Below are 23,974 nucleotides of genomic sequence, written 5' to 3' on the forward strand. Positions count from 1 at the left end.
AAAATCACTAAGGGCCTTTGGGCAAAGTCCTTAATCCCCTAGTTGATCCCAGTGTATAGTGAACACTTGTATGGCAGCACCCTCACATCGGGGTGAATGTGAGGCATTATTGTAAAGCACTTTGAGTGTCTGATGCAGATGGAAAAGCACTATATGAATGCAGTCCATTTACCATTGTGTGGCTCGAACACAGACCAGGAGTGCGGACTTATTTATTCATATACAGTATATATACATGTATATTTCTAGCCACTCCCCTTGCCGCGCTTCAGCCAATAGCGTTGCAGTATGTGTGAGCTCTGACGAGAAATAAAGTTGTCCGCAGCTCCTCTGTACAGAGGAACTTTCCACGGAGGAGCGGAGGGTTTTAGCGGAGCAGTCGTTCGCTTTGGAGGTTCGGCGTTAGACGTGTTTTTTCGTCCCGTGTTGAGATGTGAATGTGAGCCGCTCTGCTCAAAGGTAAGTGATTTTAAACGCCTTCAAAGCTTCCGACATCCTCTGCAGCTGTAGTTTAACCTTTTACGTCATCACCGGTTTAAATGCTGTTTGGTTTGGTAGAATTTAAAAATATAAACTACATTTGTCATTTCTAAGTAGTTAATACTAACTATATTTTGTATATAACTCATTTGATAAATACTTAAAATGTGTCTTTTGAAACCTATTATAATTTTTGCATATATTTTATACACTAATCCCTGAGGTTATTTTATGAAATACTTGAAACCTTACTGTTAAGATGCTATAATGCTTGACAATAGTTTTTTTTTTTTTTTTTTTTTTTATGAATCACAAATGTTCCAAATGATGTGTGGCATGATTATTAAAGTGCATAGTAGACGTGTAAATCAGAGTATGACCGCCTGCTGGAGTTTTTAGCATTTTGTGTGATTTATTGTGGCTGTGAGTCATGAATCAGAATATGTTTTGTACCATGAAAAAGGAATTATTATTTAAGCAATTCATGTAAGCACCATAATGTAAATATGGTTTTATTCATAATCAGATTACTGCTGTTCAGGAAAACATGGTGTTTTTGTCTCTAGCAGTGGTGGGCCATTAGAGGGCGATAGAGTGCAGTCTCCTCAAGTGTAATGTGATGTTTAAAATATTGTGGAAAAATACAGTACAGTCGTGGTTTGTTGTTGTTTGTTTTTATTTTGTTTTTTGCTTTCTATTTCCTGCTGATCTCCTTCAGTATAAACTCTCTGCTCTGTGGGTGATGTTGCTACTTCTGCTCCAAATCCATGATACCTATTTTCCAGTCTGAGGGAGACACCTGTGTTATAGCATAAACTATACACATGGTTTCAGGATGTATTTCTACAAGAGGTTCTGCGAACATGTGACAACCACAAGCTGAGCCAGATTGAAAGTGTTTGTTTTTAAAGTGAGTATTTGGGTTATAGAAAGGGTCAGGATTTGTGGACGTCATGTATTTCTGTGACAAATTGGAACGCCACTTTCTCTATCTTCTATTGCCAAATCTTATCATTTTTGGTTCGTTCCAGTGGCCATACAAAATGTTTACAGTATGGATGTTCACGGCTTCAGTTGGACTTGTTGTTTTTCTGTAGCAAAATCTCAAAAGAGAAGAATTTTAGTGAAGGAACTGCATAACATCAGAAAGTATGTTTCTCTCACAGTTGACTGCATAAGGAGGAAAATAAGGTTTAAAAAAATGCATCATGTAAATACTTCTCAGCTTTCTGTGGTTAGTTTTTGAGTAGCATGAAAAGATGTAAAAATTAGTCATTTGCATGGTGATGGTTTTTAAATTTTGCCTCCATGTACCACCACAGTGGAGGTGAAACAGGACAGTAACTGAAGCATTCATGTTTAACTCCCACTCATAATCCAGACAACAGTGAACACACGCAGAAACACAGCATTATACTGTGTGGTCCTAAAGCTCATAGGGTGAGGAAACCGAGTATATTACTGCATTCAGAACCCTCTGTAGTTCAGAAATTATGATTCTTAAGTCAGTTTTAAGCATAAACGACACAATAATCAGTGAATTGCTACTGACGCTCTGAAATGACATAGGCACTCTGATGGCTTCCCCCCTCTTTTATAATTAAATAATGCTGAATTTATGTGGACATGATTGTACAAAAGCTTCAGATATCTGTCACTGAAATAGATGATGACTGGAGTGCAGTTTGAAGCAGAAACTAGGTGACAATCAGTGAATTGCTGGTGACACTCAGAAATGACGCTGGACTGGGGTTGAGCCGGATAGTCGTTTCAGTCGAGTATCCGGTACAGATAAAGCATTTTTAATGAGCACGAGTATGATCCAAATAAAACTCCAATATCTGTGCTCGTGCTGAAGGAAAATTGTCATTGGCTAACTGACTGTCTTTGCACTCTGTGATTGGCCAGTCACACACAGCGCCCACCCCTCCCAACACAGACTCGTGTCACTGCAGCTTCTCTCTCACACACACACAGACAGGCTCGCTCTCTGTGCTTGGTTGGATTCTGCCTCACGTTGCTCTGTCAGTTCTCTAAGTTTTCTTCAGCTCGCCTGTTTTTCGGTTTGTCTGATATTTAAAGTTACTTGAACTTGTTTCATATCATATGCAGTGTTTTTGACAAGACAGAGCTGAAAACGGCTCCTGTTGTGTCGGTCACAGCCTCCACTCCAGTCTGGTTTTATTTATTTAACCGTTTGCTTGCTCTTTGTTTGGTTTGGTGATGTAAAGTCAGTTGGAAAACTTTGCTCCCACTGAACGCGGTGCTTTTGAGAAGAATACAGTGAACAACGCTGACATATTATTTCCCTGTTTGCCATCACTGGATGTTTGCATGAATCACCAAGTTCACACAGATCATTTAAAAAAACAGTCTTACAGACCACTTACACACATATATCTGAACACACAAAGTAGCCTATTAATAATTTTTATTGAATATGCCTGTATGCAGTATCTGACACTTTCTCACTGCAGTTCATAAAAATAAATTGGTCAGTCAAACAACCTCTCCCTCTCTCTGTCTCTCACACAATCACTCAGTCACACACACATGCCCACACAGACACACACACACCTTAAACAATATTGTTTAACTTTGTGTGGAAAAAATGCCAAGAACATTAGGTAGTAAAAATAAATAAATAATTGAAATAAATCACAGTTTGATCATGAAACTAAAAAAAAGAAAGCTGTGTTGAGTATGACAACTCTTGTTCATGTGTACTTAGTAGTTCATAATTTCCTACTACACTGAATGTCAATTCTGAGGCTGTTCTGTTATTCATTCATACACTTAAGAATATTCATGTTCTGAGTTTATAAAAAAAATTGTTCTGTAAAATGGTTCCTTTACTATTGCGATCAAAAACATTGAATCTCAATTTTGAGGCTGTTCTGTAAGTAGTTTTCAAATAAACAATAAATATAGCAACTTCTGATCAATCCATATCAATTTCAGACTTAAAATAATGTACTGATTTAAGCCCCAGCCATTTCGGGTTAAACCCTGCCCACTTCTGGTTTAGGCCCCGCCCACTACAAGTACAGCTACGGATACAGAAAATGTAGATGGTTGAACAGATACAGATAGCGCACACACGCATGCGTTCGTCAAAACAGGGGACATGTACTGCAGTTGTGATGTCCAGAACCGGAGATGTCTCAACACCTGTGGGCAGCCAGCCATGCCCCCTGTCCTGTCAGCGCACAGACCAAGATGTCACTCTGTGATCAGATGAGAGATGCCCCATGACTGTGCACTCGGCAACTCCACAGTCGTGGGGCACTTAGACAAATTTCACATCCACCTCGTTAGTGATTGTCTGCAGACTGTTTTCGTGATGATAGTACGAATGGCCACACATTTCCTAAGTGCCATGCAAGCGGTGTTAGATGTTCATGTGTCAGTTGGAATTTGGTCCACACCTGCCGCGAGGGGTCGATGGGCTTGCACAGCACACACTTTGTCTTTCAGCTGGTGGTGTGTGCACATAGTTGTAGCAACAGGTGTATCTGGCGTGAGAAGCAGCTGCGATTCTACATGTTTTGCATACAATTCCTGCTTCATGCACACTTTATGCACAAATTGACCAAATTCACACTATGTATGAAGGGGCCCTTAGTGTTGCCACCGGCTGTCCTTATCACTTACAGATGACATTCTCCTTCAGAATTTGTGGTAGAGTGCAGCAATCCTGGTACTTACAGTTACGGAGCCTCTTCTCATCCACAAGGCGTTTGAGGATCTGATTCTCCACTCTGCTCAGGATATTACACATTGCCAAGGTCAGAAGAATAAAAATCAGTCGTATTACTTTGTCACTGTATATGGGCCTCCTGGCCCATATTCTGAATTCTTCGATGAATTTGGTGCGTTCATCTCTAACTTGTCAACTAGTATAGATAACATTCTGATCATTGGTGACTTTAACATTCATATAAATAAGCCTTCTGATCCTTTATGGAAATTGTGGATGCATTAGGATTTCGGCAATGCATTCGGGATTCGACGCACATTAGTGGAAATACCCTGGATCTGGTTCTCGCACGTGGGATTGCTGTCACGAATATTGACATCATGCCTCTTACGTCAGTGGTGTCTGATCACTCAGTTATTAACTTTACAGTTTCGCTGCCGTATTTAGTGGAACAACAACCTTATTTATCACTACGGTGATGCATGAACTCCTCAACTAAGACTGAACTCGAAGCTAGACTGCCTGATGTCTTAGCTTCACATTTGACAAATACCCAGTCAGTAGACAGACTTGTGGATAGTTTAAACTCAGTGCTTAAAACTACACTCTACATGATTGCACCACCTGTGTTAAAACCGCACTCCCCCAAATCACAGTCACCTTGGTTCAGTGATTATCTGCGTGACCTCAAGCATAAAGCAAGAGGTCTAGAACGGAAATGGCGCCGTTCAAAATTAGAAGTATTTCACCTTGCGTGGCATGATGCTATCTTGGACTATAAGCATGCATTACTGGCTACAAAGCGGACTTACTACTCTGATTTAATCAGCATAAACAAGCATAACTCAAAGTTCTTGTTCGACACGGTGGCAACACTTTTGCATGGACAACCACCTGTAGTTCGCTCTCCTTTTACAGCACAAGATTTCCTGGATTACTTTGAGAAGAAAATAGAAGACATCAGGTTAAACATATTCCGGCATGCCTTAATCCAGCCACTACACCCTGCTATTGATGTGGGCGCCACTATTGAGGTATTACCTAGAATTACAGAATTTGACAGCATCTCACTAGGCATGCTGACAAAACTCGTAATGTCAACAAAAAGCATAACCTGTTTATTTGATCCTGTACCAACAAAACTGTTTAAGGACCTGTGGCCCACTCTTGTGCCAACTGTGCTGGAAATGATTAATTTTCTGGATCTGTTCCTAAATGTTTCAAGTCTGCAGTGATTAAACCATTATTTAAGAAACCTAATCTTGACCCTAGTGTATTGACAAACTATCGGCCGATATCAAATCTATAATTTTTCTCTAAAATTCTGGAAAATGTATCATTTTTCTCTAAAATTCTGGAAAAAGTGGTGTCACGGCAGCTCGTAGACTATCTTACTGAGAATAATCTCTCTGAGCCACTGCAGTCTTCTTTTAGAAAATATCATTTCACAGAGACGGCTCTCACTAAAGTGGTGAATGATCTTCTGCTTACAATGGATTCGGACACCACTATGGTTCTGTTGCTGTTAGATCTCAGTGCTGCATTTGATACAGTGGATCATCATATTCTACTTGATAGGCTGGAAAATCATTTTGGGATTACTGGGAGTGCCCTTGCATGGCTGACGTCATACTTGACCAGTCATTCTCACTGTGTTTTGTACAGTAACACTACCTCTAACCTTAGTGACATGAAATTTGGGGTTCCACAGGGGTCTGTCTTATGCCCCCTGCTTTTCTCCCTTTATATAGCACCTCTTGGGCACTTTGCGGCATTTTGGGACTACCTTTCACTGCTATGCAGATGATACTCAGTTATACATGCCGATAACTGCTGGTAATCTCGTTCACATAAAATCCTTAGAAGATTGCCTTGCAGCAGTGAGAAGCTGGATGTCTAGAAACTTCCTACTTTTAAACTCTGATAAGACTGAAATGATGGTTCTTGGTCCAGTGAGACATCGGCATCAATTTGACCAGTTAACACTCAGCCTCGGCTCGTGTGTCATACATCACACTGACAAAGTGAGGAACCTTGGGGTAATTTTTGATCCTTCGTTGTCCTTTGGCCTCTACATTAGAAATATTACTAGGACTGCTTTCTTCCACCTGCGAAATATAGCGAAGATTCGTCCCATCCTGTGTATGGCTGATGCCGAGACCCTGATCCATATATTTTTCTCTTCTAGATTGGGCTACTGCAATGTTCTATTTTCTGGTTTACTGCAGTCTAGCATTAGGGGTCTCCAATTGGTTCAAAATGCTGCAGCCAGAATTTTGACACGAAGCAAAGTTCAACCACATTACACCCATTTTGGCGTCCTTTCACTGGCTTCCTGTCCCAGTGAGATCAGATTTTAAGGTTCTGCTACTAACCTATAAAATTATTCATGGACTGGCACCTCCCTACCTAGCTGACCTGCTTAAACCTTACGTACCGGCCCAGGCTTTACGTTCTCAGGGTGCAGGACTACTTTGTGTCCCTAAGGTGAATAATAAGTCTGGGGGTCACAGAGCTTTCTCTTCTCCTGCCCCTGTTCTGTGGAATGATCTCCTTGCATCAATAAAACAGTCAGATTCTGTGGAGACTTAAGAGGCACTTATTTTCCCTTTCATATGGCTAGCACACTGGTACAGTTTTGTTTTACGCTTTTTACTCTTTTAATTCATTTATTAGTAATTGGAGCGGGCCGCGGCCTCAACTTTACCTAAATTCTGGGTCTTTTAGTGAAGTTTAGGGCTAGTGGCCGGCGATCACCTTAGTATTTCTTTGTTTTCTTGTTGTTTAATGCTGCCAAATTATACAGTATTTTTTGTCTTTCTGATGCCTGATTCTGTTTTTTTTTTTTCCTCTCTCTCTCTCTGTTAAGGGTGCAGCTCCATCCAGAGATGGGAGTTGTAGTCGTGTTGGCGATCCTCCTGTCCTGTGCGCCAATAGCATTTCTTGTGTATTCGTCCGTGAATTTTTCTGTAACTTATGTTTGTAGCATGGCCCAAGCAGAGGGTCACCCCTTTGAGTCTGGTCTGCTTGAGGTTTCTTCCTCAGAGGGAGTTTTTCCTTACCACTGTTGCTCTGGGGGTTGGTAAGGTTAGACCTTACCTGTGTGAAGCGCTTTGAGGCAACTCTGTTGTGATTTGGCACTATATAAATGAAAATCAATTGAAATTTAAATTGAATGCAGCAAATCTCACCGTTAAGTTGTGGCCACATACTGTGGCTACCTGGTGATAACACTTTCAGTACTGTCAGGATTTGGGTTTTGTCTGGATTTATTTTCATGTTTCGGTTAGGTTGTGCCTTTCTTGTCTGTCTCCTCTGTCTCTTGGTGGTGGGTGTCTCCCCCTCTCTGGCCACTCCCCCTTTCTGGTGCATTCCACGCACACCTGCTTCCTATTTGCACCTCATCACCTGGGGGTACTTATAGCTCAAGCAGGTCTTTCAACATACCTCCCCTGGATGCGAGGCGGCGCAGTCACTTCTGAGGCTTAAGCAGGGCAGTTGCAGAGTGGCTGATTATGCCGTGGAATTCCGCATCCTCACTTCCAACAGTGAGTGGAACTCTGCCACCGTCTTCGACGCCGTCTTCCAGGGATTTAGCCCCGACATTCAAGATCACCTCATCTCGGCCAAACTTCCGGAGGATTTGGATGAGCTGATTGCCCTCGCCATTCAGGTCGACCATTGACTGGTGGAACGACTGTGCCGTGAGGCACGCTTCACAGCACAATGCCTTACCACCACCAACCCTGGCACTGCTCCCACACACGGAGCGGAGGACGACACCACGCATCACGCTTCCAAAGAGCCCATGCAGCTGGGACGGATGCGTCTGTCTGAAGAGGAACTGCGCAGTCAAAGGGATGCCGGACTCTGTTTTTTTTTTTTGTGGACGTTTTGATCATGTAGTCTCCATTTGTCCAGTCCAGGGTGCCTCTGAAAAGTATCCACCATCTGTGCGGGTGAGTCAGAATACCATTTCTTCCTCTGCATCACTTAATAGAATTCCAGTAAAATTGGAATCGGAACAATATTCTGATTTGGTGCCTGTTTTTGTGGATTCAGGTTCAGAAGTTAATTTAATTCTATCTTCTCTTGTTAGGTCCGTATACCTTAAATTTTTCCACCTAACACGACCCCTGGTGGTCAGGGCAGTGGATGGCCACAACTTGGGTCAAATCTCTTACCGCACTCAGTCGGTCCGTGTTGCTATTGATGAGAACCACACTGAACTCATTAGCTTCCATGTATTGGATAATATGACTCACTCCGCGATTCTGGGGCACCCCTGGCTACAACAGCACATCCCAAACTTCGACTGAACAAACTGTAAAATCACTGAGTGGGGATCAGCCTGTCCAGGGAAGTGTCTGATTAAGATCAGAGCACAGCCGTACCCGGTACTTTCAGATTTATCTGGTGTTCCTCCTTGCTACCATGACGGGATGAATGGAAAATGGCTTTCAACACCCGTACGGGACATTATGAGTATTTAGTTATGCCATTCAGCCTCACAAAGGCTGGACACAAGATATAATCTTTGCTGGGTTCAAAACATACAAGTGTTCCAAAATCTCTTAAACGACGTACTAGGGGAGTATCTTCGTCTTAAATTCGTCTTTGTCTAGCTGGACGACATTTTGTTTTTTTCTCCCGATCTTGACACCCATATATGACACGTTCACTCTGTATTACAGACACTCCTGTGAAACAAATTGTTTGTTAAAGCTGAAAAATGCAAATTCCATTGTTTCACTGTGTCTTCTCTTGGCTTTGTGATTTCAGAAGGCAGTATTCAAATGGATCTGGACAAGGTGGCGGCAGTGCATGAGTGGGCGGTGCCCGGTAGCCGTAAAGAAGTCCAAAGGTTTCTAGGATTTGCTAACTTCTATCGAAAATTCATCTGAAGCTTTAGCTCTGTGGCCGCACCACTTCATGATGTCACCTCGTCCCTCCGTACATTAAAATGGACACCGGAGTGTGACGAGGCATTTCGGGTCCTAAAGTAGCGTTTTACAGCAGCCCCCGTGCTACTCCTTCTTGACGCCGCTCAGCAGTTTGTGGTTGAGGTTGATGCTTCTGGTGTTGGAGTGGGTGCAGTTCTGTCCAAAATGTGTCCCACCGACAGGAGGCTATATCTGTGTGCTTTCCTGTCGTGTAAGCTGTCTCCGGCCGAGTGCAATTACAGCATCGGAGACCGAGAACTGCTAGTGGTTAAGTGGCCTTGGAGGAGTGGTGACACTGGCTCAATGGGGCACAGTTGCCTTTTATTGTATACAAGATCTTAAAAATCTAGCCTATTTACGTACAATTAAACGTCTAAATGCTTGTCAGGCCCGTTGGGCAATTTTCTTTAGCCGTTTTGATTTCGACCAGGTTCTAAGAATGGTAAGCCAGACGCTTCTTTCATCCACCTGTTTCGTCTTAGCCAATACCTGGGAAATAGAATCATGTGTCTCATCCGCTCTTAGGAAAGTGACTGCCCCCATTGAATGCCCCACAGCTTGTCCCGGCAGCTCTCGGTGTGAGGTCATTGATTGGGCATACAGTAGCAAATTTTCTTGTCATCCAGGCATTAAAAAGACTACTTTTGTGGTGCAACAACGGTCTTAGTGGCCGCGCTTGGTTTCGGATGTTTCAGAGTTTGTGAATGCCTGTCAAGTTTGTGCCATGCACAAGTCTACCACCCGGCCGCCTGCAAGGACTCTTCAGCCTCTAGCTGTTCCCAAGCAACCATGGACACACATCTCCATGGACTTCGTTACTGGTCTTCAGCCATCCAAGGGATATTCGGTAATCCTGCCTGTTGTTGATCATCTTTCCAAGATGTGCCATTTTGTACCATTGACTAAATTGCCTTCTGTGAAGGAACTGTCCGAAATTATGTTGACTAATGTCTTCCGTCTGCATAGTTTTCCTTAAGACGTTGTCTTGGACCGGGGTCCCCAGTTCGTATCTGGGTTTTGGAGGGAATTCTGCCGTCTCCTCTGGGCCACCTCCAGACTCGCATCAGATTACCACCACCCAGGCCAAACGTTTCAATCAGGAACTTGAGTGTCTTACAATATTGTGTTTACAGCATCCGTCCACTTTGGTTTCTCAGTTGTCATGGGTAGAACTTGCTCACAATAGTTTGCCTTCTGCTTCTTCTGGGTACACTCCATTTCAAGTTGTTTTTGGTCATCAGCCGTCCATGTTCTCCTCCACTGCTCTGCAGTCCCCGGTTCCTTCAGCCCTCAGCTTGATCATGCAGGGCCGACGAACCTGGGAGCGAGTGTGGTGAGCACTGATCCGATCTTCTTCCCTATACAAGGTCAGCCACACCTGCATATGCTGTAGGTCAAAGGGTGTGGTTGTCCACTCGCCATTTGCCTCTTCGCGGGGTTCCTCATAAGTTTAAAACCCAGGCTTCTTGGTCCCTTCCCCATCTCTAAGGGTATCAATCTCATTTCTGTCCATCTCCGGCTGTCAGCCTCCATGCGCGTTCATCCCACATTCCATGTCAGTAATGTTAAACCTTTCCATTCCAGCCCCTTGTACCCTCCGGCCATTCCCCCGCCTCCTGTCCAGTGGGTGGGTGGGGTACTTGGGGTACTTATAGCCTTGTCCTTAGCCAGATTGTTGCACCCTGTGTCTTCTTTCGAGCTCTGTATTGTTTTCATGTCCTGCTAGCCTCTTTTGTATCTATGACCACCTGCTTGTTTTCGCGATCACGCCTTAGCCTGATGCTCCTTGTACTGCTGCTTATTTTGGACTGCCTACCTGTGTTCCCGGACCGTGTTTGCTTCAACAGTAAACTGTTTTTACCTACAGAGCCTAGTGTCTGAGTCCTGCATTTGCGTTCTACCTATCTACCAGACCTGTCAAGTATCAGTCATGCTGCACCACATTCACTGTGTATATGTAGTAATCACATTAATATGATTCAGTCAAAATTGGAATTATTCAAATTAAAAGGTATCAAAAGTTCTGCAACTTTGTATTGTACTCAGTACTTTTCAGAGAATGTTTTAACAACATTTGTCAAAATAAATACACTAAGTTGAAAATGCAAACATTGTAAATCGTCATCATTGTTAGATGTGGAAAAATTAGAATTCAGCTGTTTGTTCAAATTAGAATTCAGCTGTTTGTTCAGACTTTTATTCAGTTAAATTCATACCATTTTTGAATAATTTGTAACACAAATGGTTTAATACATTTAAATTTTGCTGCAACCTGCTCAGTGCTTAATTTATATGACTATGATTCAGTGGAAATATAGAAATTGTACCCTCTGTCCATTCAGATCTAATTTTAGCATTGTTGCAGTGTAGCAAAGTAGAAATACTTTGTTACTGTACTTAAGTAGACTACAATATAAAAGTAGAAGAAATTTGATTGGGCAATGCCTGGTTGCAGAGGTGAAAGCTGTACAGCAGGTTAGAGAAACATCCTCCACAGCTGGAGCGCAGTGCCTTTCACTCCTGCAGCATCAAGTGGCATGTGTGACATAAAACAAGTTTAAAAGACAAAAAATAAAAGGTGACCGGTTGAATCTGTGCCCCCGTTGAGGAAGAATGGAGGGTGAAAACCACCTGCACTTTGGCTCCCACTGGAGTCCAGCGCACGATCTGAGTTAAGGTGAAAACTTCAGTTCCAACAAAACTGGCTGGTGTGGCTGGTTCATTTCAATTATTTTATTTGAAATGTTTGCGGAAAAGCACTGTGTAAAAGCGGTGCCACTTTTTGGACTCCAGAGCGCAAAGAGCACTGCATTTGATTGCTTTGCAGCGGTTGGTGGTGGTGATGCATGCATTGTTTTATTCTTTTTTTTTTCTTTTTACTTTAAATTTGGCACCACTGTGACTCTTTTGTTTCACAAGAGCCTGTCTGTTGCGTTTAACAGAAAAGTGTGTGTGGGTCTTACAGGAAAAAGAATGTCAGCTTTATTTACAGCTATTTACATCCACCTGTTGCTTACTCATCCCATCACCAACACCAACTGCTCCACCAGAGGTGGATCCAGCCTTTCATAGTGGCAGTGCCCCTTCCTGGTTTCTCCAGACACCACACTGGCTTTGTTTTCGTGTCGCTGTTTCATTCTCCACTCATTTTGGATTTTACTTTCACTCAATACATTTACTTAAAGTACATTTTATATGAGAAATTTACTTTGATACTCAAGTACAGTAAATGTCAGATACTTTAAGACTTTTACTCAAGTAATATTTTTAAAGGAGACTTTAATTTTTACCAAAGTAATTTTATGGTACTTTCACTCAAATATCACTTTGAGGTACTTTATACAAGACTGAATTTTAGCAACATGTTTTGTCAACATAAATGCACTAAAGGTAAAATTTAACAAGCAAAAATTGTAAAAGTCACACTGGTGGAAAATGTTCACCAGCAGTGTTTTTCATTATTTCAGTATAAATCATACCCTTTTTTCTATCAATTTAGCTTGTTTAATGCTTTTAATTTGCAATATTCTGATTATGTATGTACACATCATCTAATTATACTCTAAAGCTAATCTGAAGTTTTCTTTTAAATTGTTGATGTAGCATGAAAAATACACAATTCCTAACAGTGACAATCTATATCAAGTGTGCATGTTCAGTTTTGACTTGTGAATTGGCTGGTCATTAACCAAAAGGTTGTGGTATTGAATCCCTGAGAAATAACAAACTCTGCATGACAGGTGATTAATTTTACACCTGGAGTGTACTGATGATATAATGTACAGGCATGTGACATTGATGACCAGATTTTGATTTCCATGATGAGGCTTGTCAAGCTAAAACCTCACCATGACCAGGTTATTTCCACTCTCCAGCCCTGCAATCTATCCAATGCACAACCTCAGCATATTCTGTGATATAAGAACAACATGTCAATCAATCATTCACGTAGCTAGAAAACTGACCCAACAGATCTTTGTGCACCTGCCACTCTGCACAGGAATGGGCCTCACATTTTTTGGCATGGAACATATTTCGCACCACACCTGTGACTGACGCCTGTCTGTGCCACTGTGTTCTTGAGCAAACCTTCACAACACTCCTTGATTAAAGGTCATTTTTCATACTACTGCCTATAATAATAATAATGATGATAATAATAAATATTGTAACAACCTAAATGTTTAAATTAGAATTACTCCACACCTTTTACTGTAGTTTTGGAATAAGTTTAATTGATGAGCCATATGAAGATAAGTTTAGTTAATTTAACTTTTCTGCCCAACTACAGAGAGATGTGAAGCAATATCTTTTTTTATGTAATGGCTAATAGGCCTGTCAAGCGAGCGTATGCCGACTTACAAAATAATTTGCCAAATACGCTGGCTACATCAAATAAGTTATGCAGCTGTCACATCATGATAATGTAGCCAGCGTATGCCAACATCCCTGTTTCCACCAAACTGTCCTGGTCAGTATGATACTGGTTGGAATGGTTAAGTCTGGCTTGACTTGCATTTCCACCACCAGTAACAGAGCAAGTATGTACATGTTGACATGCACATCATTGAGCATGGGTACATTGTTGTGCAGCCTTACCCGCCCTGCAGAGTAATTTAACACTTTTTAAATTTAACTTAATTTTTATTTTTGTCTTGGTGGATCACCTGATTTATTTTCATCGCATGCAGAATGCTGAATAATCGAATGATGTCTGTGATAAACACTGATGTGAATGAATGAGGAGCTGTGACTCTTTCAAATTTGTCATTGTCCTGCTGAAATATGTTAATTTTCTTCTTGTGGCACAAAGCGCCGCATTCTCTGGTTCAGGCTGAGAAATGTACCGGGAGCAGACAAACCAGGAGGGACTTACTTTAAAATGCTTGTTTCTTCACCCATGACAAGGAACTAAAGTATTTTCAGACGTCATTTTTCCAAAATCAGTGTTGTGTGGGCCGCTGAAGAGGAGGTACTGCTGGCCCACCACCACCAGATGGCGCCCTGCTTGAAGTGCGGGCTTCAAGCACGAGAGGGCGTCATAGCAACCGGGAGTGACAGCTGTTACTCGTCATCAGCATCAGCTGTCACTCATCCACATCATCACCACCACCTTAAAGGCCGGACTGCAACTCCACCTCCCCGCCGAGAAATCAACTACCAATCAGGTAATTCTCTGCTAAACCCTAAATTCGAGTATTAGTCTGATCTCTTTTTGCAGCCGTTTTCCTGGGACGGATACCCTGTCTGCGGAGTTGGCGTTTGGTGTGGACTGCAACGGCTTCGCCTCACACCCCACCCAGATAAGTGGTTATCTCAGGAGCTGCACGAGTGTGTGATTGGAGGTGGAGGTTCTCCCTCCTTACTGAATACAGACTGTGGGATTACTGAGTGTGCGACCTCACACTCATCAGGACTGTCTCTGTTCTCTGCCAGCAGTACCGGGTCTGACTGCTGAAGACAGCGGCCACCTGGGGCGCAGGTCTTGGCGGCTCCGGTGTTCTTCAGCTCCGTTGGCAGTGGAAGCTGTGTGGGATCCGGCTCTTCTCTCGCCAGGCATCTTCTATCGTCGAGCCTGCCCACACGTCACCTGGTGTATGATTGACAGTCACTACATTGTTATTGTCTGTACATCGTTGTGCGGTTCACAACATGAAATTGTTGCTTTTGGCTTATCCATTGTCTGTTCATTTACGCCCCCTGTTGTGGGTCCGTGTCACGACACTTTCACAACAGGATTTCTCGGCCAGCGTCATGGATCCTGAGGTGCGTCAACCATCGCTTGAACAGCCAATGGAAGAGCGAGGTGCACAGGCGCCAGCAGGAGGCATGTTGGGTGAGCTGCAGCACATCTTAACCACCTTTACCGCTCGGTTGGACTTAGTTACCGAGCAGAGCAGTGTTCTCAATCGTAGGATGGAGGCTCTCACCGCCCAGGTAGAAGCGTGTGCTCAGGGCGCTGCTGCAGCACCTCCTCCTGCTGACCGTGTGCCAGAAACAGACATTCCGCTGGTCGTTCAACGAACCCCCCCACCTTCCCCTGAAGCATACATAAGCCCTCCGGAGCCGTACGGAGGCTGTGTGGAGACGTGCGTGGACTTCTTGATGCAGTGCTCGCTTGTCTTTTCACAGCGTCCCGTCATGTACGCAGCAGACGCTAGCTGGGTGGCTTATGTGATCAATTTGCTTCGAGGAGAGGCACGCGCCTGGGCTGCGGCGCTTTGGGAGCAGAATTCATGGCTCCTAACGGTTTACACTGAGTTTGTGAGGGAGTGCCGACAGGTGTTCGACCACCCTCATAGAGGCGAGACCGCTTCGAGTGTGCTGCTGTCGATACGGCAGGGGCGTCGAAGCGCAGCGAAGTATGCAGTCGACTTCCGCATCACGGCAGCGCGAGCTGGCTGGAATGCTGTTGCGCTCCGCGCCGCCTTTGTAAACAGACTGTCTCTGGTCCTTAAGGAGCACCTGGTGGCGAAGGATGAGCCACGGGATTTAGATGGGCTTATCGACCTGGTTATACTGTTAGACAACCGATTAACAGAACACCGACGGGAGCGAGACGATGGGCGGGGTCAGGCACAAGCCGTCCCTCTTCCTCCCGGGTCCGAAAGGAAGCCGACTTCACCACGCTCCGCTGCCAGGGCTCTCCACGTGACGACAGCTCCCCCTGCTGACGTTGCTAGGGAAACGAGCAGGGCCAAAAAACGATCAGACCAGAGACAAAGGAGGCTGATCCGTGGAGAGTGTTTTCTCTGCAGCTCTACCGAGCACACACAGAGAGAATGCCCCAAACGGTCAAAACAGCAGCACCGTCCTTAGAGACTGGGCTAAGGGTGGGTCACAACACCCACGTGGGGAAACCCCGATGATCTGCACGAATCCCAGTCACGATCCTGAGTGGGGATCTAACCCTTCACGCCCCAGCACTGGTGGACACGGGGTCGGAGGGGAATCTGCTGGATAGCAGATGGGCAAAGGAGGTTGGGCTCCCTGTAGTGGCCTTACCGTCACCATTGTCGGTGCGGGCGCTAGATGGCACCCTTCTTCCACTAATCACACACCAGACACAGCCAGTGACATTGGTGGTGTCTGGGAACCACAGGGAGGAGATTGTGTTTTATGTAACACCTTCTACCTCCCGAGTAATTTTGGGTTTTCCATGGGTGTTAAAACACAATCCCCGGATTGATTGGCCGTCTGGGGTTGTGGTTCAGTGGAGCGAAACCTGCCACCGGGAGTGTTTAGGATCCTCGGTTCCACCCGGTGTGACAGCTAAGGAGGACGTTTTAGTCCCCCCCAATCTGGCCGCGGTGCCAGCCGAGTACCACGACCTTGCTGATGTCTTCAGCAAGGATCTGGCACTCACGCTACCCCCGCACCGTCCGTACGATGGTGCCATTGATTTGATACCGGGCGCTGAGTACCCGTCCAGCAGGCTGTACAACCTCTCACGTCCGGAACGCGAATCAATGGAGACCTACATCTGGGACTCGTTAGCTGCCGCGTTGATCCGGAACTCCACCTCCCCGATGGGTGCTGGTTTCTTTTTTGTGGGCAAGAAGGATGGCGGACTCCGTCCATGCATTGATTACAGAGGGCTGAACGAGATCACGGTTCGCAATCGATACCCGTTACCTCTGTTGGATTCGGTGTTCAAGCCCCTGCATGGAGCCCAAATTTTCACGAAATTGGATCTTAGGAATGCTTATCACCTGGTTCGGATCCGGGAGGGAGACGAGTGGAAGACGGCATTTAACACCCCGTTAGGTCACTTTGAGTACCTGGTCATGCCGTTCGGCCTCACCAATGTGCCCGCGACGTTCCAAGCATTGGTTAATGACGTCTTGCGGGACTTCCTGCATCGGTTTGTCTTTGTGTATCTAGATGATATACTCATCTTTTCTCCGGATCCTGAGACCCATGTCAAGCATGTACGTCAGGTCCTACAGCGGTTGTTGGAGAACCAGCTGTTTGTTAAGGGCGAGAAGTGTGAGTTCCACCGCACTTCTTTGTCCTTCCTGGGGTTCATAATCTCCTCCAACTCCGTCGCCCCTGATCCGGCCAAGGTTGCGGCGGTGAGAGATTGGCCCCAACCAACGAACTGTAGGAAACTACAACAGTTCCTCGGTTTTGCAAATTTCTACCGGAGGTTCATCAAGGGCTACAGTCAGGTAGTTAGCCCCCTGACAGCTCTGACCTCCACAAAAGTCCCCTTCACCTGGTCGGATCGGTGCGAATCCGCGTTTAGGGAGTTGAAACACCGGTTCTCGACTGCACCGCTTCTGGTGCAGCCCGATCCCAAGCGCCAGTTCGTAGTTGAAGTGGACTCCTCTGACTCAGGGACAGGAGCCGTGCTATCCCAGAGCGGGGTGTCTGACAAGGTTCTCCATCCTTGTGCCTACTTTTCCCGCAGGTTGACCCCAGCTGAACGGAACTATGACGTCGGCAATCGGGAACTTCTTGCGGTGAAGGAGGCTCTTGAGGAGTGGAGACACCTGTTGGAGGGAGCATCGGTACCATTTATGGTTTTCACGGACCATTGGAACCTGGAGTACATCCGGACCGCGAAGCGTCTGAACCCCAGGCAAGCCCGCTGGTCGCTGTTCTTCGGGCGTTTTGACTTCCGGATCACCTACCGCCCCGGGACAAAGAACCAATGATCTGATGCCCTGTCCCGGGTGCACGAAGAGGAGGTCAAGACCGAGCTGTCAGACCCCCCTGACACCATCATCCCCAAGTCCACTGTCGTGGCCACCCTTACCTGGGACGTGGAGAAGACCGTCCGGGAGGCCCTGACACGGAGCCCGGACCTGGGGACAGGTCCGAAGGACAAACTGTACGTCCCACCAGAGGCCAGGGCTGCGGTCCTTGACTTCTGTCACGGTTCCAAGCTCTCCTGTCACCCAGGGGTGCGAAGGACCGTGGCAGTGGTCCGGCAGCGCTTCTGGTGGGCGTCTATGGAAGCCAACGTCCGGGAGTATGTCCAGGCCTGCACCACCTGTGCCAGGGGCAAAGCCGACCACCACAAGGCCCAAGGCCTCCTCCAGCCTCTGCCTGTGCCTCGTCGCCCCTGGTCTCATATCGGCCTGGACTTTGTCACGGGCCTCCCGCCCTCCCAGGGCAACACCACCATCTTAACGATAGTGGACCGGTTCTCCAAGGCGGCCTACTTCGTGGCCCTCCCGAAGCTCCCGACGGCCCAGGAGACTGCAGACCTCCTGGTCCACCATGTCGTGCGTCTGCATGGGATTCCAGCAGACATTGTCTCAGATCATGGTCCTCAGTTCTCCTCCCAGGTCTGGAGGAGTTTCTGCAGGGAACTGGGGGCCACCGTCAGTCTCTTGTCTGGGTACCACCCCCAGACGATCGGGCAGGCAGAGCGGACTAACCAGGAACTGGAGCAGGCCCTCCGCTGCGTGACCTCTGCGCACCCCGACGGCCTGGAGTGACCATCTGGCCTGGATCGAGTACGCTCATAACAGCCAAGTCTCGTCTGCCACCGGCCTCTCCCCGTTTGAAGTGTGTTTGGGGTACCAGCCCCCCATTGTTCCCGCTAGTGGAGGGAGAGGTCGGGGTGCCCTCGGTCCAGGCCCATCTGAGAAGGTGCCGTCGGGTGTGGCGTACCGCCCGCTCTGCCCTGCTCAAAGCCCGGATGAGGGCCAAGAACCATGCAGACCGCCGGCGTGCCCCGGTCCCTGCGTATCAGCCTGGGCAGGAGGTTTGGCTTTCCACAAAGGACATTCCCCTGCAAGTGGAATCCCAGAAGTTGAAGGACAGATACATTGGACCTTTCCCCATACTCAAGATCCTCAGTCCAGCCGCAGTGAAGCTGAAGCTGCCAGCTTCACTGCGGATCCACCCGGTTTTCCATGTGTCACGCATCAAACCTCACCACGTTTCACCCCTCTGTACCCCGGACCAGCGCCGCCTCCTGCCCGGATCATCGACGGCTCCTGGACCCCCCGTCGGAAGGGCCGGGGGGTTCCAGTATTTGGTGGACTGGGAGGGGTATGGACCCGAAGAACGCTTCTGGGTGAAGAGGAGCTTCATCCTAGACCCGGCCCTCCTGGCCGACTTCTACCGGCGGCACCCGGACAAGCCTGGTCGGGCGCCAGGAGGCGCTCGTTGATGGGGGGGTCCTGTTGTGTGGGCCGCTGAAGAGGAGGTACTGCTGGCCCACCACCACCAGATGGCGCCCTGCTTGGAGTGCGGGCTTCAAGCACGAGAGGGAGTGACAGCTGTTACTCGTCATCAGCATCAGCTGTCACTCATCTACATCATCACCACCACCTTAAAGGCCGGACTGCAACTCCACTTCCCCGCCGAGAAATCAACTACCAATCAGGTAATTCTCTGCTAAACCCTAAATTCGAGTATTAGTCTGGTCTCTTTTTGCAGCCGTTTTCCTGGGACGGATACCCTTTCTGCGGAGTTGGCGTTTGGTGTGGACTGCGACGGCTTCGCCTCACACCCCACCCAGATAAGTGATTATCTCAGGAGCTGCACGAGTGTGTGATTGGAGGTGGAGGTTCTCCCTCCTTACTGAATACAGACTGTGGGATTACTGAGTGTGCGACCTCACACTCATCAGGACTGTCTCTGTTCTCTGCCAGCAGTACATGGTCTGACTGCTGAAGACAGTGGCACCTGGGGCGCAGGTCTTGTCGGCTCCGGTGTTCTTCAGCTCCATTGGCAGTGGAAGCTGTGTGGGATCCGACTCTTCTCTTGCCAGGCGTCTTCTATCGTCGAGCCTGCCCACACGTCACCTGGTGTATGATTGACAGTCACTACATTGTTATTGTCTGTACATCGTTGTGCGATTCACAACATTAAATTACTTTTGCCTTATCCATTGTCCGTTCATTTACGCCCCCTGTTGTGGGTCCGTGTCACGACACTTTCACAACAATCAGGACTCTTTATATGAATGTTTTCGTCAGGCTGTGATGATGAATCAGACTGAAACAAACAGGTAAAATTAATACTTTAGATTTACTCAGAATGGTTTTAATATTTGAAACTGTTTGAACTGTTAGCATGAGGACTGAGCTTTCAGTTGTAGAACCAATCAATGGACAGCATTAATGGATGGATTTTGACTTATGAGTAACTTACAAGAAACGTGTGTCAACAATCACATAACTTACCTACAACTTATGGCCCATGTAAGCAAGACGTATGAGTCGTACGCTGGCATGTGTTGAAAATACCCTGTCCTGTGCTTCTCCATCTCTGTTTGGTGTCCCTCTGCCTCCAAACATGACAGGAACAGACTTCAACAAACTGTCAGGTCTGCAGAAAAAAATCATTGGAGCCAGCCTGCCCTGTATCTGGGACTTACAACCCCTGGCAAAAATTATGGAATCACTGGCCTTGGAGGATGTTAATTCAGTTGTTTAATTTTGTAGAAAAAAAGCAGATCACAGACATGACAAACTAAAGTCATTTCAAATGGCAACTTTCTTTGGCTTTAAGAAACACTATAAGAAATCAGGAAAAAAAAATTGTGGCAGTCAATAACGGTTACTTTTTTTAGACCAAGCAGAGGGAAAAAAAATATGGAATCACTCAATTCTGAGGAAAAGAATTATGGAATCATGAAAAACAAAAGAACACTCCAACACGTCACTAGCATTTTGTTGCACCACCTCTGGCTTTTATAACAGCTTGCAGTCTCTGAGGCATGGACTTAATGAGTGACAAACTACTCTTCATCAATCTGGCTCCAACTTTCTCTGATTACTGTTGCCAGGTCAGCTTTGCAGGTTGGAGCCTTGTCATGGACCATTTTCTTCAACTTCCACCAAAGATTTTCAATTGGATTAAGATGTGGACTATTTGCAGGCCATGACATTGACCCTATGTGTCTTTTTCAAGGAATGTTTTCACAGTTTTTACTCTATGGCAAGATGCATTATCATCTTGAAAAATGATTTCATCATCCCCAAACATCCATAAGGAATAAGAAAAGTGTCCAAAATATCAATGTAAACTTGTGCATTTATTGATGATGTAATGACTGCCATCTCCCCAGTGCCTTTACCTGACATGCAGCCCCACATCATCAATGACTGTAGAAATTTACATGTTCTCTTCAGGCAGTCATCTTTATAAATCTCATTGGAACGGCACCAAACAAAAGTTCCAGCATCATCACCTTGCCCAATGCAGATTCGCGATTCATCACTGAATATGACTTTCATCCAGTCATCCACAGTCCACGATTGCTTTTCTTTAGCCCATTGTAACCTTGTTTTTTCTGTTTAGGTGTTAATGATGGCTTTTGTTTAGCTTTTCTGTATGTAAATCCCATTTCCTTTAGGCGGTTTCTTACAGTTCGGTCACAGATGTTGACTCCAGTTTCCTCCCATTCATTCCTCATTTGTTTTGTTGTGCATTTTTGATTTTTGAGACATATTGCTTTAAGTTTTCTGTCTTGACGCTTTGATGTCTTCCTTGGTCTACCAGTATGTTTGCCTTTAACAACCTTCCCATGTTGTTTGTATTTGGTCCAGAGTTTAGACACAGCTGACTGTGAAGAACCAACATCTTTTGCAACATTGCATGATGATTTACCCTCTTTTAAGAGTTTGATAATGTTCTCCTTTGTTTCAATTGACATCTCTCGTGTTGGAGCCATGATTCATGTCAGTCCACTTGGTGCAACAGCTCTCCAAGGTGTGATCACTCCTTTTTAGATGCAGACTAACGAGCAGATCTCATTTGATGCAGGTGTTAGTTTTGGGGATGAAAATGTACAGGGTGATTCCATAATTTATTCCTCAGAATTGAGTGAGTCCATATTTTTTTTTTCCCTCTGCTTGGTCTAAAAAAGTAACCGTTACTGACTGCCACAATCTTTTTTTCTTGATTTCTTATAGTGTTTCTTAAAGCCAGAAAGTTGCCATTTGAAATGACTTTAGTTTTGTGTCATGTCTGTGATCTGCTTTTTTTCTACAAAATTAAACAACTGAATGAACATCCTCAGAGGCCGGTGATTCCATAATTTTTGCCAGGGGTTGTATACCAGTCCAGGACCAGGAAGTGAATTGGTAACATCTCTTCAGACCCCTTACACCGTGGACACACACTGTTTAAACTCCTCCCCTCTGGTTGATGTTACAGAGCTCTGTACGTCAAAACAACCAGACACAGGAATAGTTTCTTTCCACAAGTCATCACACTGATGGACTATTTAATCTGCCAAAAAACTCACTAATTCATATGCATCATTTACAGCTTAAGTCTGTTGTCTGTTTCACACATCCTTTTACTTTTTTCCAATTCCACATTTTATTTTACTTGCACATTTTATTACTGAGTGTATATTTATTCATGCTGTACGGAGAGAGTGAGCTCAAACGGAATGCAAATTCCTTGTATTCTGTGGATACATGGTGAATAAAAGATATTCTGATTCTGAAATATTGTGCATGCCCAAAATTTTTTGACTAACTCGCCGTGTCATGATGTATATCAGTGTGCTCTTAACTTATACAAAACTTAGGGCCCCTTCACACATAGGACGAATAAGTAGGAATCAGGGCGAAACAGCCAGAATGAGCAAACCCCAAAAACACTGAGCTGAGGCCGGAAGGGACACATGGTCAGGCAGGCGTGAATGATCCTGCTGCGACAGTTGCGTGCACAATACCGTCACAGTTGGCAGACAGTGCGAGCAGCTGGAGAGTGTGGAACCACATCACGCAGCTGCTGTGGGGAAAAAATAAAATAAAGACCAGCTGGAACGTGTGGAACCACCTCCCACCGCTGATGTGTGGAAAAAAAAAGTTGGAAAGTGTGGAACCACATTGTGCATTGCTGTGGAGAAGATGCCACTCACAGCATTCAAACCTGCAATTTACAAAAGCTCTGATTAACAGACAGAAACTTTACCACTGCGCTACCATCGCTGTCTTATAACAGGAGCATAAAATGCCTAAAATCAACAAGGAGATAAATATAAAAAAAGAGAGAAATTAGACAATATAGACGAAGAGGAAAAAAGCGCCGTAATAACACGGGTGTCAGACAGACGTGACATTCAGATCGCCTGCTGAGTGACCACATGATCTGATGGTCCATTTCCCCTGGGACATCCTGTCAATGTGCGCGTGGTGCGCTCGCTTGCTGCAGCCCATCGCAAAAGCGATATGTTTTTATGTATGTCCGCGTGAGGACATTAAGCAGACACGTGCGTCACAGTGGACAGTTGTAAGGCTGTGTCCGTCAAAACACGGTACATGGTCCCCAGCCGTGATGTCCAGAACCAGAGATCTCAACAGCTGCTGCTGTCAGCGGCCACGCGCCCTTGCCGTTCATTGCAAAGACCAGTGTCTCACTCTGTTTCTGTGTTATGTGATAATTTTTTTGCTGTTATTTTGTTATGTAATTGTGCATGTAGTTATTATTTCTATACCTGTCCTGGCAGTGGTCTCTTTGTTTTTAATGTCACGCGTCATGTGCACTGAGCCGTCATTTGCAGCTGTCTTTGAGTCTCTGGCTGGCGATCTGCTGGGAGGTGGCTCGCTGTGCTGTGTGCCCTCAGACGTGGCTGGCCAGTTCCCATCTGTACATGCATATCAGCATTCCATGCAAGTGAGCCCCCCCCCCCAGAATGCCACATGTGTTGCGGAGAAGGGGAGTTGATACTGTGGCACGTTGCGTGTGTTGCTTTGCAACACCACAGTCGTGGGGGTCTTAAGCTCTAGCATTACTGGGTCTGTTTGAGGTTCTAGCTTTAAAATCAGGTCAGTTAGGATGAGGGAAGCCAAAAATATGAAAATGATTACAGCTCTTGTGGTTGCTAATCTTGTCAAACAAACATTTAGGTTGTGATTTCAAAAGAAAA

The 23,974-nt window shown here is 45.6% G+C and overlaps 1 protein-coding gene across 1 annotated transcript in view; it reads left to right on the forward strand.

Annotated features, from left to right (window-relative positions):
- The first annotated feature begins 350 nt into the window (after positions 1 to 350).
- drd2l (dopamine receptor D2 like) overlaps positions 351 to 23,974 on the forward strand; it is a 115,731-nt gene continuing 92,107 nt past the window's right edge. The window contains 1 exon segment of the mRNA XM_034174143.1: positions 351 to 459. The gene's annotated coding sequence lies outside the window, so the exon portion shown is untranslated.

Source organism: Thalassophryne amazonica, chromosome 7 (assembly GCF_902500255.1).
Source record: "Thalassophryne amazonica chromosome 7, fThaAma1.1, whole genome shotgun sequence".
In the NCBI taxonomy this organism is placed as follows: domain Eukaryota; kingdom Metazoa; phylum Chordata; class Actinopteri; order Batrachoidiformes; family Batrachoididae; genus Thalassophryne; species Thalassophryne amazonica.